Source organism: Spermophilus citellus (genome assembly GCF_964194105.1).
Source record: "Spermophilus citellus genome assembly, chromosome: 15".
NCBI lineage: Eukaryota > Metazoa > Chordata > Mammalia > Rodentia > Sciuridae > Spermophilus > Spermophilus citellus.
The window spans coordinates 57003988-57019629 of NC_138195.1; the positions used below are offsets into that span (position 1 = coordinate 57003988).

At 35.6% G+C, this 15642-nt stretch overlaps 1 protein-coding gene across 6 annotated transcripts in view; it reads left to right on the plus strand.

Annotated features, from left to right (window-relative positions):
* Positions 1–15642, plus strand: part of CCSER2 (coiled-coil serine rich protein 2) — a 145019-nt gene that overhangs the window by 12987 nt on the left and 116390 nt on the right. The gene's annotated exons all lie outside the window — the stretch shown is intronic.

Sequence of the window (15642 nt, forward strand, 5' to 3'; positions counted from 1 at the left end):
CTCATGACCCAATCACCTCCTAAACATCTCACCGCTTGATAATAATTGCATTGGGGTTTCAACAATCAAATTTTGTGGAGCCATAAACAGACTGCAACATATGATACTGTTTAAGGTTTTATATTTAAAAAAATTTAATTTTAGTTCAACTTTTTATAGTGCTGGGGATCAAATTCAGGGCCTCATGCATACTAGGCAAGCACTCTACCACAGAGCTGCATCCCTAGCCTATTAAAGGTTTTAAAAAAACCATTCCAGGCAAGTATCTTACTCTGTCTCTAAGGTCCAAGGAATATGACCTACCTAGTTCATTTGTCACACACAAATGGAATTGTTTCACATGAGAAGATGGAGTCTGTACAATAAAGTTCACCATTTTATAGTCTAATTGTTTATCAACTCATTTATTTATAAAATTTGTGTTTGTTCCTTAACTTCCTTTTAATGATCAGGGCTGACTGGCTTTCAATTGGGAAGCTCTACCTCTAATGTTTTTTCCTCAGTCTGTTTTTAAAAGCATCTGCCTATACCATCCAGTTATATTTCTAGTGTTTTTATGTCATCTATTTAGAACATTATTTTTTATTTTCCTCGGTTGATTTTTTAGTCACCTCTAACATCTTGAGGTGGTGACAGTATTTTTTAAGGCTTAATGTATAAGAAACTTTAAAGGGTTTTTTTTTTTTTTTTTTTGGTGGTAGTTGATTGGTTTGCTTTCCCTATTCCATTTTCTTGTATTTAGCTATGTTCATATGAAGAGTTATTTTAGTTTTTTAAATTTATTTTAAATTTTTATTTTTTAGTGGTAGTTGGACCCAATACCTTTATTTTATTTATTTATTTTTATGTGGTGCGAACCCAGCGCCTGGCATGAGCTACCTATTGCTGAGTCACAACCCCAGCCCTGAAGAGTTATTTTAAACAATAATACTCGTTACTTAGCAGTGCTTTTTTCCTCTTATTGTGGTGTTTTTAGGAAGACCACAACTTATGTATTGTTTATTTCCAATTCTTTAGGGGACTCTGGTAATATCATTTTTTTCCATTCTATTTTTTTGTGCTTTGTTTGGTGGGTACATTTTTTGGTTTATTAAGTTAAGCTCAGCATTTTCTTTAGGTTTCTGTCCCTTCACTAACCTGCCTTTCCTTAAACGCTTCTAAAAGCTTCCCTGAAGTGTCGATTTCTTCAGGAAATTGATTCTTCTTAGGTTTTTTTTTTTTAATTGAAACAAGCTCTACATTTGCTTTGAGTAATTCTTAAATGTTTTCTCTGTAATATACAACTTTTACTTTTTCAGAAGAAACAAGTTTTCTAATTTTGTGCTCCACAAATAAATTCTTGAATATTTTACACTATTAAATTTGATTAGTCTCTCCCCTAGTCATTGCAAAACTAAACCAAACTTACATTTTATTGTTCTGCACCTAACTTTAGTTGATTTGATATTTAATAAATTGAGAAGATTCTCAGTGGAAGTACTCTTGGGATTAATTTCTTTTAACTAGTTTGAGGGGTTTTACTAATTAAAAATGTTAAAGTATGGGTGTCCTAGTTGCTATTAAGAATTGTATGAGTCAGTATCTAAAATACTTTAATGAAATCACACAGGGAGTTAGCATTTAGAGATCATAATAATACTGAGCCTAAGATTGTGTCATACTCCATTTCTCTTGTAATTTAGTATTTTTTTCAATAATGTTTTATGCCAAAAGTTTTAAGTTTCTTAGAAAAATGGAAATTGGGTACCGTAGATATGAGTGGAAATTGAGATTAAGATTAGAATAAATTATTAAGCAGGAAGGAAGCTTTCACAGAGAGATTGTTTTCTTTATTAGGGTTAATGACCCAATGTGATTTCTGGAGAGGTGGGAAAAAAATCAGTATCAAGAATTGGTGCTTGTTTTACTTAGGTAAACAGAAACTGATAAACAGGAGTCTATAAGCCAGTTCTGTAGGATCTCAGATATTATTTGAAATATATTGCCAATTGTGTTAGGCTTTTTTTGTGTGTGTGTATGTATGTGTGTGCATACATGTAGATAGAGTAGCTTTAAAGTAAAAATTAATAAAATTCTCAGCAAGAAGATATTAAGAGGTATTCTTCACTTTACTGTACATTTGTAAAATACCAGTATGTGCCAGGATATGTCCTAGGACTTGAGTGAGGAAATAGTTGGAAGAAAGTCCCATAAACTGTTCTCAAGGACATTAGTGTACAGTAGAGGGAACAAAATTCTTGAGGGATCTGTGGAGTATTTCTTGGCATGTTGAAATGAAACAGGAGCCTACAACCTAGAGTGGTGGGCTTGACTTCTACAAAAGTGGCTTGATGCTATGCAGAATGTGAGAATAATGAAGGATTATGCATTCCGGGTACTAGAGATAGTATACGAGTCCCACAACTCCTTAACAAGTCTGATGTAAGCCTTTTTAAGTAATTAGTGTAATAATCTTAGGCTGATGATTAGCTAGAATATCGCTTGAAAATTTCCTGGCCTCTTTTTCCCCCATTGGACTTTGTATTTACTGTATGTCCTCATACCTTCTTTTTATAATATTAATTATATTTTCATGTGTGTTTTAATGTCTAATCTCTGCAGGACCATTAATAATGTGAGTACAAGGTTCTTGTCTATATTTTATACAGTGACTGGCCCAGTGTTTACTAAATACTTAGTAAACAAATAAATGGTGTTATGGGTAACTTTATAATGGTGTTATGGAGAGCATATAGTAATAATTTTGTTGGAGAAGAGAATGTGGTTTAATGCATGTTTTTAGGTATGGGTTCTTTCCTTCTGTTTTCAACATAGGTTTTCTTCCCTTTCTCATTAATTGGAATTTAGCCCTTTAGATTTCATCAAGGACACACTTCTTGAGTTTTGTTTCCCCTGTATCCAATGATTTGTAGGACATATAAATAACCACAAGATAGGGAAGCTGGGCACAGCAGCTGTAATTCCAGTTATTCAGGAGAATGAGGTAGGAGGATTGCAACTTCAAGGTCAGCCTGAGCAACTTAGTGAGATGTGTCTCAAAATAAGATTCAAAAAGGGGGTGAGGATATAGCTCTGTGGTAGAGCTATATCCTAGTATGTGTAAGACCCTGGGTCCCGTCACTGATACTTAAAAAAATTATTACTACAAAATGGGATATTTTGTCTGAGGTTAGGTTCTACACCTAGCATGGAGGTTAAAAACCATGTATAGTCAAAACTATCCTTGACAATTCAGCTAGTAATCTAAGTTTAACTTGGTCAGTTTTTCTTTCAGCTTTCATTGAGTGCCAGTTTGTATAGTTGCTCAAATAATATTATCTTACTTTTGATAGTGTACTTATGCTATGACAGGCCTGTACAGAGTTACTGAGAGAAGATTCAGATCTTCCCTCATATATTCGCTTTGTTATTTATTTATTTATTTAAGCTGTAGATGGACACAAAACCTTTGTTTCATCTATTTATTTTTATGTGGTGCTGAGGATTGAACCCAGTGCCTCACATGTGCTAGGTAAGTGCTCTACCACTGAGCTACAACCCCAGCTCCTTGTAATTTAATCTTACTGAATGAAAGGTGAGGAGAATCACTTACATCATTAATGTTTCCCTTTGAAGAGTAATCTTACTTTGTCTAAATTAAAATACACATGTGATGTGATTGCTTCTTCCATCTCCATCTGCTACCCTTACGTCTACTCTATTCAGGGACAAACACTTATTTACTTATAAATAATTTAACTTCTGAAAGGCTGTTCATAAGTATTTTTGTAAATAATTGCTAATATCCTCCTTTGGTGGAAGGCGTTGCTGAAACATTTATTTTGGTAGTTTTATTCATGATATAAAAGCTTATGAATCGAAAGTGAATAGAGTTGATTCTGTATGTGGGACCTGTGAATCCTGGAATTTGTGGTCTCCTATGGTTCTGGGACCCTGATTTGCTTTGCTTATTTTGTACTTCAGAAGAACCCCTGTAACCTTTTTCCACTCTTACTCATTCAAGGCTATGGAAACATCTAACTCTCAACACAGGTAGAAACCCCCTCCCCCCATATAAAATAGACTACATTTTTAAATGGACTAATAATACTTTATATAATTGTAGGATTGGTGGGGAACCTGATTTATCTGCTCCTGGGATACCTGCAACACTGAAGGGCCCAGGACAGAATGAATTTTCCTTCTTTTCTCGAAATTCTGTAAGAATGGGGGACTGTAGACAAGCTGTTCTTTGAGCTGGAAATAAATATCTAATCAGTTTTTCAGTGAAATAACTGAGTCATTAGTGATGCTGAGACAATTACTGTAATGATTTTGAGGTACATTCGAAATCATCAGAAAAAGAGTATATTTGATGCTAGTATAGTTTCAGCACCATGTGTATATTGAATTCTAAATATTAGTATTTGATTATAAGCACAATTTGTTCCCTAATCTTGCCTGGTTGACTTATATGTTTAAACATTTGTTGTGAAGTAATAGTTGAGATTAATATTAAAATATGAGTTTTGTAATTTAGTATTTTAACTTTTAAATGTTGTTCTTGTAAAGCTTATATAGGGTGTAGTAGTACATGCCTGTGAGCTAGGAGTATCACAAGTTCAAGACCAGCCTCAGCAACTTTGCAGGACCCTTAGCAACTTAGTGAGATTCTGTCTCTAAAAAATAAAAAGGACTGGGGATGTAGCTTAATGGTAAAGCACCCCTAGGTTCAAACCCCAGTACCAAAATCAAAAAACAAACAAACAAACAAAAAACAAACTGCGGGTGTTAAGCCCTGTGGCAAGCTGACATAAAACTGGAAATCCATCACATGGTGACTTGTCTAGGTATATGGTATTGTGACCTGGCCACTTTGAGGGGAACGTTTTGTTGTTCTTAAATACTAACTTTTAAAATTTTCTACTGTGATACACTACAAAATAATCAGTGACACAGCCTTTGTATCATCTTTGAGCTTTCTCTATTCTTAAATTGGGGTCTGTCTCTCAGGGGTCAAGGATACCCATTGACCTTGATATACTTGTTGGTAGTGTTTTCACCAAATATCCCTTGGTACATGTCTAAACAGTGCATCTTAAAAGCAATGACTGGGAACTCTTATGTGTCCTTAGTTACAGATGAGAAAACAGATTTAGTGAGAGACCAAATAACTTGCTTTAAGCCATAGTACCAGGAAGGTGGTGAGTATGAGATTCCAAACCTGAGCAACCACACAACTCCTTTAGCCCTTAAACCCTTTTTCTTTACCACCTCCAAAGTTAGAGACAGAAGGGGAGAGGGGGGGAGCAGCGAGGGAGGGAGAGAGAGAGAGATGAAAATGAATGCTAAGAGGAGGAAGATAATGTAGAATGTGTTAGTAGTGTATTGCTTCTTCTGATGAAAGCATTCTTAGTAGGAACTTACTTTTTAAAATGAAAATTATATACGGACTCTGAAAATCATAATGAATAGAAAAAAGCAGTATGGATTAACCTCTAGTGTATCTGTCACTTAGCTTTTAACAGTTATCAGCTTTGTCACTCAAATCTCCTTATGTTTGAAGGAGTTTTTGATATTTAATGTAGTAAATCAGGAAAATTCTAACACTTTTTATTTTTTAAAATATTTTACTTTTTAGTTGTAGTTGGACACAATACCTTTATTTTATTTATTTTTATATGGTGCAGAGGATCGAACCCAGGGTCTCGCATATGCTAGGCGAGCACTCTACCACTGAGCTACAACCCTAGCCCCTGTAATTTCCTATTTAATTGCTTTTGTATTTATAGTTCTAAAATAAAACAGACTTCATTTTTAAAAAGTGGGAAAATTATACTTATTACTCTTCATTCCTCCCCAATCCTTGGTATGGTCCTGTTCCTATTACATATTCAATTTTTTTGAATTGTCTCAAAAAAAGTCTTATTATTGGCAATTTGTTCAAATTAGGATCCATATGTAAAGTCCACACATTGTGTTTGTTTGGTTCTTTCGTTTGTTCGTTCTTTCTCCCTTTCTCCCTTTCTCCCTTTCTTCCTTTCTCTCTCTCTTTCTCTCTCTCTCTCTCTCTCTCTCTCTCTCTCTCTCTCTCTCTCTCTCCTTGGAATTGAGCCCAGGGGCACTCTGATACTAAGCTACATCTCCAGTTCTTTTTGCTTTTTGTTTTTATGAGACAGGGTCTTAGTAAGTTGCTCAGGCATGCATTGAACTTGGGATCTTCCTGCTTCCACCTCCTGACTAGCTGGGATTACAGGTGTGTGCTATTGCACTAGGTTTATGTATTTCTTAAACTTTATAATATTCCTTTCTTATTTTTTTTTGTTGAGAAAGATTTAGCTTTAGTCTTTTTATCTAATGGATTTGGCAGTAATTGATGATTGCTACTTGGATGTATTCACTAGGGTGTGCAAAATGATGATTTTTTTATTTTGTGAGTCTGTTTTCCTGCACTTACCAGTTGTGATTATTCTATAAAGAAAAATTTTCATCACCATTTTTCTTTTTTTTTAAATTTTTTTATGGTACTGATGATTGAATCTAGGTACTTGAACATACTAGACAAACTTCTACCACTGAGTCACATTCCCAGCCCCATCACCAACTATTTGATTACCTTGAAATACAATAAAGGCAGGATTGATGCTTAATTTTTATTACTTTGTAGGTTAAGTTGTCAGAATAATGAGATTTATTTTTAGTATTGATAAGATTATTATAAACAACGTGAAGATTTTTAATTTTTTAGAGAACCTTTTTTAGAGATATTGTGGTATAAATTACATACAGTACAGTTAATAATTCTTCAGTGGTATACCTCCTGATGAATTTTGTGCCATCCTGCTCAAGTTATGGATTCTTACCAACACCTCATTCAACCCTTTTTGGCTAATTTCCTCCAGTGGAGTTAATCCCTGGCCCAGGAGTTCTTAACATGTGAATCCAGATCAGCAGCATTTGCTGCTGGGAACTTGTTAGAAATTCATTCTCTAAGGCCCTACCCTAGACATTCACTCAGAAACTGGGGATAAAACCAGTAATCTGTTTTGAGGAAGTCCTCCAGGGCTTCTGATATAGTGTTGAACCACTGCTCTATTCTAACCGTTGTTGTCATAATGAGATTCATATGTCTTTACTTTGCCCTTACATAAATGGACCAAGTGAACATTTCTCACATTCCATTCTGTTTTCTGCAGATGCAGTGAATCTTATCTGATCTGCCATCTCTTTCTCAGCAGTTTTAAGGCCTCTACTTCAAAGGAGGATATAGGAAAACAAGGAACTAATATTTGTCCCTGGGTAGCCTCTGATCATGTCCTGTATGCCTGCACGGTGGAGAGGGGTACCTTTCTCTTAAACACTAGGTTAAGGTCCATGGAGAAGACATTGCTCTTCTGATATGCTAATCCACATTTGGCTTTTAAACATCATTAAAATTTTAGTTAATTGCTTCTTTTTATGGTGGCTACCTCTTTTTCGTATGCCATGGCCACATCAAAACTATTCAAATGTCCTGTGTTTCTTTGGAGGTGCTTGTCTCTATTTGGTTTATTTAGTTGTCTTACTCTGATGGGCTCAAAAAGGTTATGATTTTGAAGGTTATCTGCCTTTTCCAGGTTGTTTTGTAGGAATGATCTTCATTGCAACTTTCTTTCCACCCCCATGTGCTAAGTGAAAGTGGAAGCCCTATTTTGATATTAATAGAACCAAACTATATGTACTCTTTAAGTACTGTGTTCTTTTGTTCAAAAAACCCTGTTAATTTTCTCTATGATGTTGTAAATATTATTTCTTTATTACCATGTTGTATTCTACTGGGCCAAACAATAGAAAAATTAAACTATAATTCTTTTTCTTTTTTCTGGGTTTTATGAGGGGGGGTTGGATTTTATTGCTTTGCTAGCAAAGAAGAAACCACAGCGGATTCCTATCCTAGAGGCTGTGATTTTGCCCATAAAGGGGAGCAGAGAGCTTGTAAAGAACTGATTTAAAGGCTACATTTCAGATGTTCTGTCCAGGAGTTATAATTCACTTTTTAATTGGGGGGAGAGTCTTTTCTGAGCTCTTCTGGTGGCATCCCCAAAGTCCGAATTACTTTTTTCCTAAGGTGGGTGGGTAGTTAAGGACAGATGAATCTGCCTAGGATGGGGAAGAAAGGTAGTCATGTGTCTTCTGAGGTTAGGGACTGGGGAGAGATTAAGGAGGAGTCGGGAGAGGAGAAACTTGTCCACTTAAAAAATAAGTTGCAGTGGCAGAGCAGCAAGGGCTATATTCAGAACATAAAGTAGACCATTGTTACATTTCTCCACCGTCAATTTCTAAATTCCATTTCTATGAAAAAATGGGCAATGACATCTCTTAGCTGCTTCCTGCTAAAAGAGGGTGAAGTTGGGGGAAATAACCCAAAGTTCTATTCTCTTATCAGGTGGCGTGTGGACAGTTAAGGGTATTCAGCATCAGGGCAGTCCAGAGGTCCAAAGTGGCAGAAGACAGGACAAGACATACGTAGGGCAGGGATCATGCTAAGACAACAGTAAACAAAGCAAAGCATTACTTTTTTGTAAACAATTAGCACAAAGCAATTAGTATTTCAGCCTCAAAATCATATCAGTGAAATCAGATAGAGTTTATCAATATAGGCAGTTAAGAAGATTTGTAGGTCTATGAGATCAGGTTCAAATTAACTCAGGACAAACTTGAGTTCTTTGTGATCATTATTATCAGGCACGCCCACACAAGAACTCTTCCTTTATAACCGTTAGCTTTACTTACTTTTGGTAGGGCTGCCACCAGTAGACATCTAAAGTTGCATTAAAAACAAAAAAACAACAATTGTTTTTCCTTTTAAATATCCATGTAGGACTGTGCTTAGGCTATGCTTTCCTGCCAGATGTTTAAGACCAAGTTGGTCAAAACTGACCTTGTTCCTAGCTACTGTTAAGAGTCAGCTGAGATTCCTCAGAGTTCACTCTTGGGAACATGTGTGAAGCCTCTTGGCTCCCTTAGCTTTTCTCTACTAGTAGTGCCATCTGTCAGGGTGGGTCAGGATCGCTTACCATATGTGGCTTATTATGGAAGCTGTCAGAGACATTTCCCTCTCTAGTGACCTTTATCTTTGCACTGGTTGTGCACTGTTTAGCTTTCTGATGAGCTCTAGGGTCCTCTTGAGCTTTCTGATCAGCAGATTGGTGACTCACGGAGTTGCAGGACCCAGAGAGGGATCTTATAGTTTTCTAGGTCCTAGCTGATGTAAAAGGACAAGAGCCAAAATGTTGGCTGCTTTTTCCTTGTCCCTTTTACTTCCTTGACTTAGGTCTCCGATTTTTTAGTTTTAAACATCCAGGAGACCAGTTTCACCAGTCTTAAGCTGGGAGTAACAGATTATAATTTCAATATCTGTAATTTTACACCTTTCATTTAATTGGGGTCAGTATTAATACTGGAAGTCAGCATTATGTCTTATCTGTCTTGGCTTATTATCTTAAATTAATTCAGCTTGTTTTATTAGAAACAGTAATGGTTATAAAGTTTATAAGGAAAATACAAAATGAAATTAACAGGGCAAAAACATTCTGTTTGTGTAATAGCTAGACCCAAGAAAAATGATTTTTATAATCTTAAACCTGTACTTAGTTATGTATTATATGCTTTGTTTCTTTTGAGATCACAGAGTAATCTTTACAATAAAAATCTATCTTTTGAAACACAATTTTAAGTGAGCTCAAGTCAAGCCTATTTTGTAGCCATTCTAACATAGAGTAAGGCAAGAGCCTTATTGTAAGGCAGGACTCTTGGAAAAATAATACAGTACAACATTACATCTGAAACACAAATCAAACAGGCTAAGAAAGCTTTTAACTTTCTTTTTGTGGAAAAAGTAACAAAATGCTTCCATGTTTTACAGTTTCACCTTTAAACAAATCAGGCTTTCCTTATTACCTTCCAAAAATACATTTAAATTTCTAATCCAGTGTAAAGAGGAACACAACATTGTTTATATAACTTATTGACAATAGGTTATCTTTGTTTTTGGTACTTGGATTGAACTTATGGTCATTCAACCACTAAGCCACATCCCCAGCCTTATTTTGTATTTTATTTAGAGATAGGGTCTCACTGAGTTGCTCAGCACCTCACCATTGCTGAGGCTGGCTTTGAACTCATGATTCTCCTGCCTCAGCCTCCTGAGTCGCTGGGTTTACAGGCAAGCACCACCATGCCCAGCAACAACAGGTTACTTTTATCCAGCTATAAAACATCAAATGACATGAATAAGTACCTACAAAATTTGTCATTTCTGTATAAATCTGAAACCATCGCTACAGACAATTTTAGTTTGGAGAATACCACCTTGGTAAAATGCTGTCCCTTAAGCTTTACATTCAACTAAGCTTAACATACATACATACTTATTTATTTATTTATTTATTTATTTATTTATTTGGAACTGGGAATCGAACTCAGGAGCACTCAGCCATTAAGCCACACCCCCCCAGCTCTATTTTGTATTTTATTCATAGAAGGGCCTCAGTGAGTTGCTCAGTGCCTCACTATTGCTGAATCTGGCTTTGAACACTCAATCCTCCTGTCTCAGCCTCCCCAACCACAGGGATTATAGGCGTGTGCCAGTGTGCCTGGCTCTAGGCTTAACTTTTGAAGTACAATTTAGAATCCATGGTGTAGGGTAAAAATAATCATAGGTCTTCATGGGTTAGCAGTAATAGCAAAAATCAAAAGATAGCCTTAAATCTCTTATACATTTAGGAAACAGTATTAATAATGACCAGAAATTGACTTAGTCAAAGCAAACAGATGTAGGTCAGGTCTTCAATGACACTGTGGCCCTTCTATGTCAGATATAATGAATAAAAGAATTGCACTTATTGGTTACCTTGTCAGTAAACTTAGATAAACTTTCATTTTATAAACTTTTATATCACACTTAGACAAGGCTCAGATAGATATAGTTCTCAGATGTACACATATATCTAGTTGCATATATTTAGGGTGTCACCTATATTGTTATAACCTCAAATAATAGTTGTTTATTTTTAACAAGTTACAAAGTAATCATTTAAAAGACTTCAAAACAGGTACAAATCCTAATTCCTTTTAGACTTAGTTTCCCCAAGTATGAAAGCCTAACAGATAAAAGAAAATTATATTGATAGATAAAAACAGATGAACATTTCAGACTTTTCTTCATATCAGTACATTAAAGTTCAAATAACTTTGACTGTGGTAATTATAGCCAATTTACTCACAGAACAAAACTTTTTGAGATTTACCTTACACAAACCTTCTGCGACTTACTTAGACATCACAACTTTTTTACATCTGTAGTTTTGTCCTCTCTTTCATCTTGGATTTTACAAAAATATTACTTTACCAGACAAAATATGTTCTCATCCAGAAACATTTCTTTTATCTTCTGATTTTCCATACTGAAATATATTTCCATAACTTTAACTTTTGTTTATTTTTTCTAGCCTTGGACCCTTTCTTAAATTCATATTCTGAAATAATGCTTATTAATGTTATCTGTGAATTAATTTACACAAATTTCATCCCAGGAGAGGGTTGGACAGTCCAGGATCAACCAATTCCAGGTTGCATGCAAGGGGTTGGAGCACAGGATATTTTTGAGCCTGACCTGTCTCCCTTATCATTATCACAATGCCAGTAACTGTGAGTTCCCCACTGTCAGTTGTACCCACAGGCTCCTTTGGGCCTTTTTCTTACATTAGACGTATTGATATGCAGGCTTTTTCCTTGAAGATCCTTTGCAAAGGCTGCCAGCAAAACAGGGGTTGGCCTTTCTGTTTTTTCTTTTCTGGGTGCAATAGTTTATTCTGTTAATTTCCCTATGCATTTAGTTTGATGGGATACTGTTATGGCAAGAATTGCTTTGCCCCAGTGATGGATCTTCTCTGGCTAAGTGGTGTGTCAGATCTTAAAAGGGGAAATGATTCGTATCCTCAGGTCATAAACTAACAGTGCTAGAATCTACTGCCACATCCTTTGTGGCCAGCAGCAACCCCCTCCGCCCCCCGCCCCCTGCTCTTTGCCTATTTTTCTACAGCCCAGGCAGCTTTTCTGGGAGTTCCAGGAAGCAAAAGGAGCTTTGGCAGCTGCTGGGATGATCCCTCAGTCCCTCTCTTTACTCAAAGGAATAGCTCCTCTGGTTTGATCCAAGGCAAACTCAATTCATCTCCTAACTCTCCAGCAACTGGCTGTCAAGTTCTCCAGCCACCTTGCATCCTCAGCATGGAAGTGGGGTTATTTGGAGAGTCATGCCTAATAAAGTAAGGTGGAGCAGGAGCTGCTCTGGGGTCCCACCTGGGGTGCCAAATTTGTTACCGAAAGTCCAGTTCTTGTCCCTATGTCAGTCCAGTACAAGGACATGGTTTTGAGGAAAAGGAAAAAGAAGTTATATTTTTTTTTACTAGCAGAAGAGAAACACAGGGACTCTTATCCAGAGGCTGAGATTCTCTGAAACTATAATTTCAAAGCATGCACATCTTTATAAAATGTTTGATGTTTAGGTATTTTATTGTCTAATATACAGAGCAAGTTTGATGCTGGGTAATATATACTGGTAAATCATATTCACTATGTATAATTAGTGAGTTCACAGCCTACCAATAATCCATCCATGTTAATATTGCTCATGTTTTTCTTCTCTTTCACACTTGGCTCCTAATGTCATTCTGATTGCCCATTTAATTTAGGGAACTTTGCTATATCAGGCACCATATAAACTGAAATGTTACATTGTTGAATGTTTTACAAGCACTCAGAGTTTGTAAAATGTCTGTTTGCTGTTTGAAAAGGCAGTGCAACTACTCAGGCGTTAGGTTTGCTCATTATTCATGCAGTTTGGTATCAGCATCTTTTCCTAGCTCTCTGCATTTTAATGACGTTTTGATGCCCCACAGTTATTTGAGCTTATGTTCCTAAACTAAATGGTAATATTTGGAAGGAAAAATCTTTACGGTTTTGCTTACGATAGCTTGGTTTAGTCAGCTTTCTCGATGCTGTGACTTAAAGACCCAACCAGCACAATTATAGAGGAAAAGTTTATTGGAGAGCTCGAAGTTTCATAGGTTGACAGAGGGCTCCATTCCTCAGGGCTCAAGGTGAGTCAGTTCATCATGGCTGGAGAGTGTGACAGGGAAGCAGCTCATATCATGGTTATCAGGAAACAGAGAGACTTTACTCGCCAGATCCAAGTATATACCCCAAAGCCAGTTCCCACCTAGTTCCCACCTCCTTTAGCCCACACCCTATCACCTCAATTACCACTCAGTTAAACCCAATCAGGGGATTAAATGACTGATTGGGTCAAGGCTCTCATAACCCAGTCATTTCTTTCATTGTCTCACCTATGAGCTTTTGGGGGACACCACATCTAAACCCTAACATAGCTTCTGGTTCTTTATCTGCTGGTACTCTCCCTGTTCTTTAAATTAAAAATCAGAAAGTAACACGCTTTGGATTTGCACTTAATAGCATTATTTAATGTTCATAGTGTCCTTTTGAGTCTATCTTTCACAAGTTCTTTGATCTTTATCTTAGTAAAAATGAAGTTGTAACAAGAGGAGAGAAAGGTCAAATGGATAAAATAATGGGTCTTTGTTTTGAACTTAGTGTGTCCTTTTTAAAACTATGAAAAATCCAGAATGAAGTTGCAGTTTACTGTGGCCAGAAGTATCCTTCTTACTTATTTAATCGACATAATCAAGCCTTTGTATTAGTTTATCCATAGATGACAGCTAGAAAAAATAGGGGGAAAAGAGACATGGGGAATTGACTGGGTAACACAAGGTAAACAAATAACAAATCATTTAAAATTTTAATGTAGTTACCTGAATATGAAAGTAAGTTTCAGAAGTGACTACTTATGCCTGTGTAGTCACCAGCATTTTTGTTCAGTTAATTGCTCTTGGATTCAGTAGTGAATTTATGCCTATTTAAATCCCTAAAATGCAGGCAATTCATAACCTTCTGAAAAGCTATGTGAAAAACTAAATAAAGAAAGTGAGAAGGTGGTTCCTCAGATAATAAGGTAATGGATATGAAAGGAGTTTGAAAAAGTGACAGCTCTTACTGTTCCACTGAAAAACTTCTTTAATTAATGCCTGGGTCCTTCAAAGTCTTTCTACATCTATACATCTACTCTAACATTAGCTATCCAGTTCCTTCCTTCATTTTTTTTAATATCTTTATTTATTTTTTTATGTGGTGCTGAGAATTGAACCCAGCCTCACACATACTAGGCAAGCACTCTACCACTGAGCCACAACCCCAGCCCCCTTCCTTCACTCTTATCCCTTGCTATTAATAAGCCTCTTAGAATATTCCATTCCTTGTCATGAAGACAACCAGCATTGGCCCTGGAATCAGGTAGACTTGAACCTAAATCCTCCTTGGCAGTTTATAAACTTGTGAGTTTGGACAAGTATGTTAGTATTTCTGAATTTTGGTTCAGCTATGTAAGATGGAATGAAATTTACCATCACATAAAGTTATAAAGATTAATAATAAGGATAAAATGCCAAGTCTGGTTCCTATCCTGTAAATGCTCAAATTTTGTGTTTCTTTTCCTTCCTTACCTAGCTATGGATTCCTTTTATAAGACAGAAAACCTATTAGCTCAATTACCTTTCTCATTACTGCGTCCCAGACAATATAATCAAGCTAGGAGACATTTTGTGTAGTATAGAGTCATCTTTCTGCCCATTGCTTTTTAAAGTTAATAGATTTTTAGTTTAAACAGTTTCTTGTTTGATTGTAGTTGGTAGATTTTGACTTAAAATTCACACTCATTTGTGTATATATTCTTTTATTAATTATTGGGGGCAGGACATTCTGTTATCATTTTATCATGTTTACTAGGATGTCTATAAATATTTACTTTTGACATAATTAATAAAACTTTTGTACTCTGGGAGCTCTAATTCTAAGGCCGGAGTTGACTTGGCATTGAGCTTTTTAAATTAAAAGTTAACAAATTAAAGGCAATGTCATAAGGTACATTTTAAAAAATCAGTAAATGATTCAAAGGCATGTATTTTTCTTTTATTTGCATTTTTTATTGTTTTTACAGAATTTTATGTAAGTATAGTGAAAAGATAGTGACCATATTGTATTTCCCTTACAGTTAGGACAAACATTTTATACTTTGCTCTCTATCTTTATGATCTTATAAGAATGTTTCAGGATTTATGAAGCAGTTGCTCATTGATAGGACTTTGGTTGTTTCTCATTTTATGTTTTTATATGTGTATTGAACCTTTTTGTCTTATAGTTTTGCATTATCTTTAAAATAAATCTGAGGGATTGAGATTAATAGATGGATCAACTTAATAAAGTCTTTATTCTTCTCATCTTGTCACTGACTGTAGTGTCTGTTTGTTATTGGATGAAAATTCTTTTGAGATAGTTGCTTAAAATAACAGCTGTCTCAGTCCTTACTCCCAGAAGAATTGTTTTTTTGAATGTTGTATCTTTATCCTTCCATGACTTAAATAATTAATGCCATTAATTATTAAAATATCCCAATTGATAAGGTCATGTGTGACCTTTTTTAAAAAAAACTCCATATTCTTATTTTAGAAAAAGGAGAATATAATGCAAAATGAAAAAAAAAATTATTTTGTT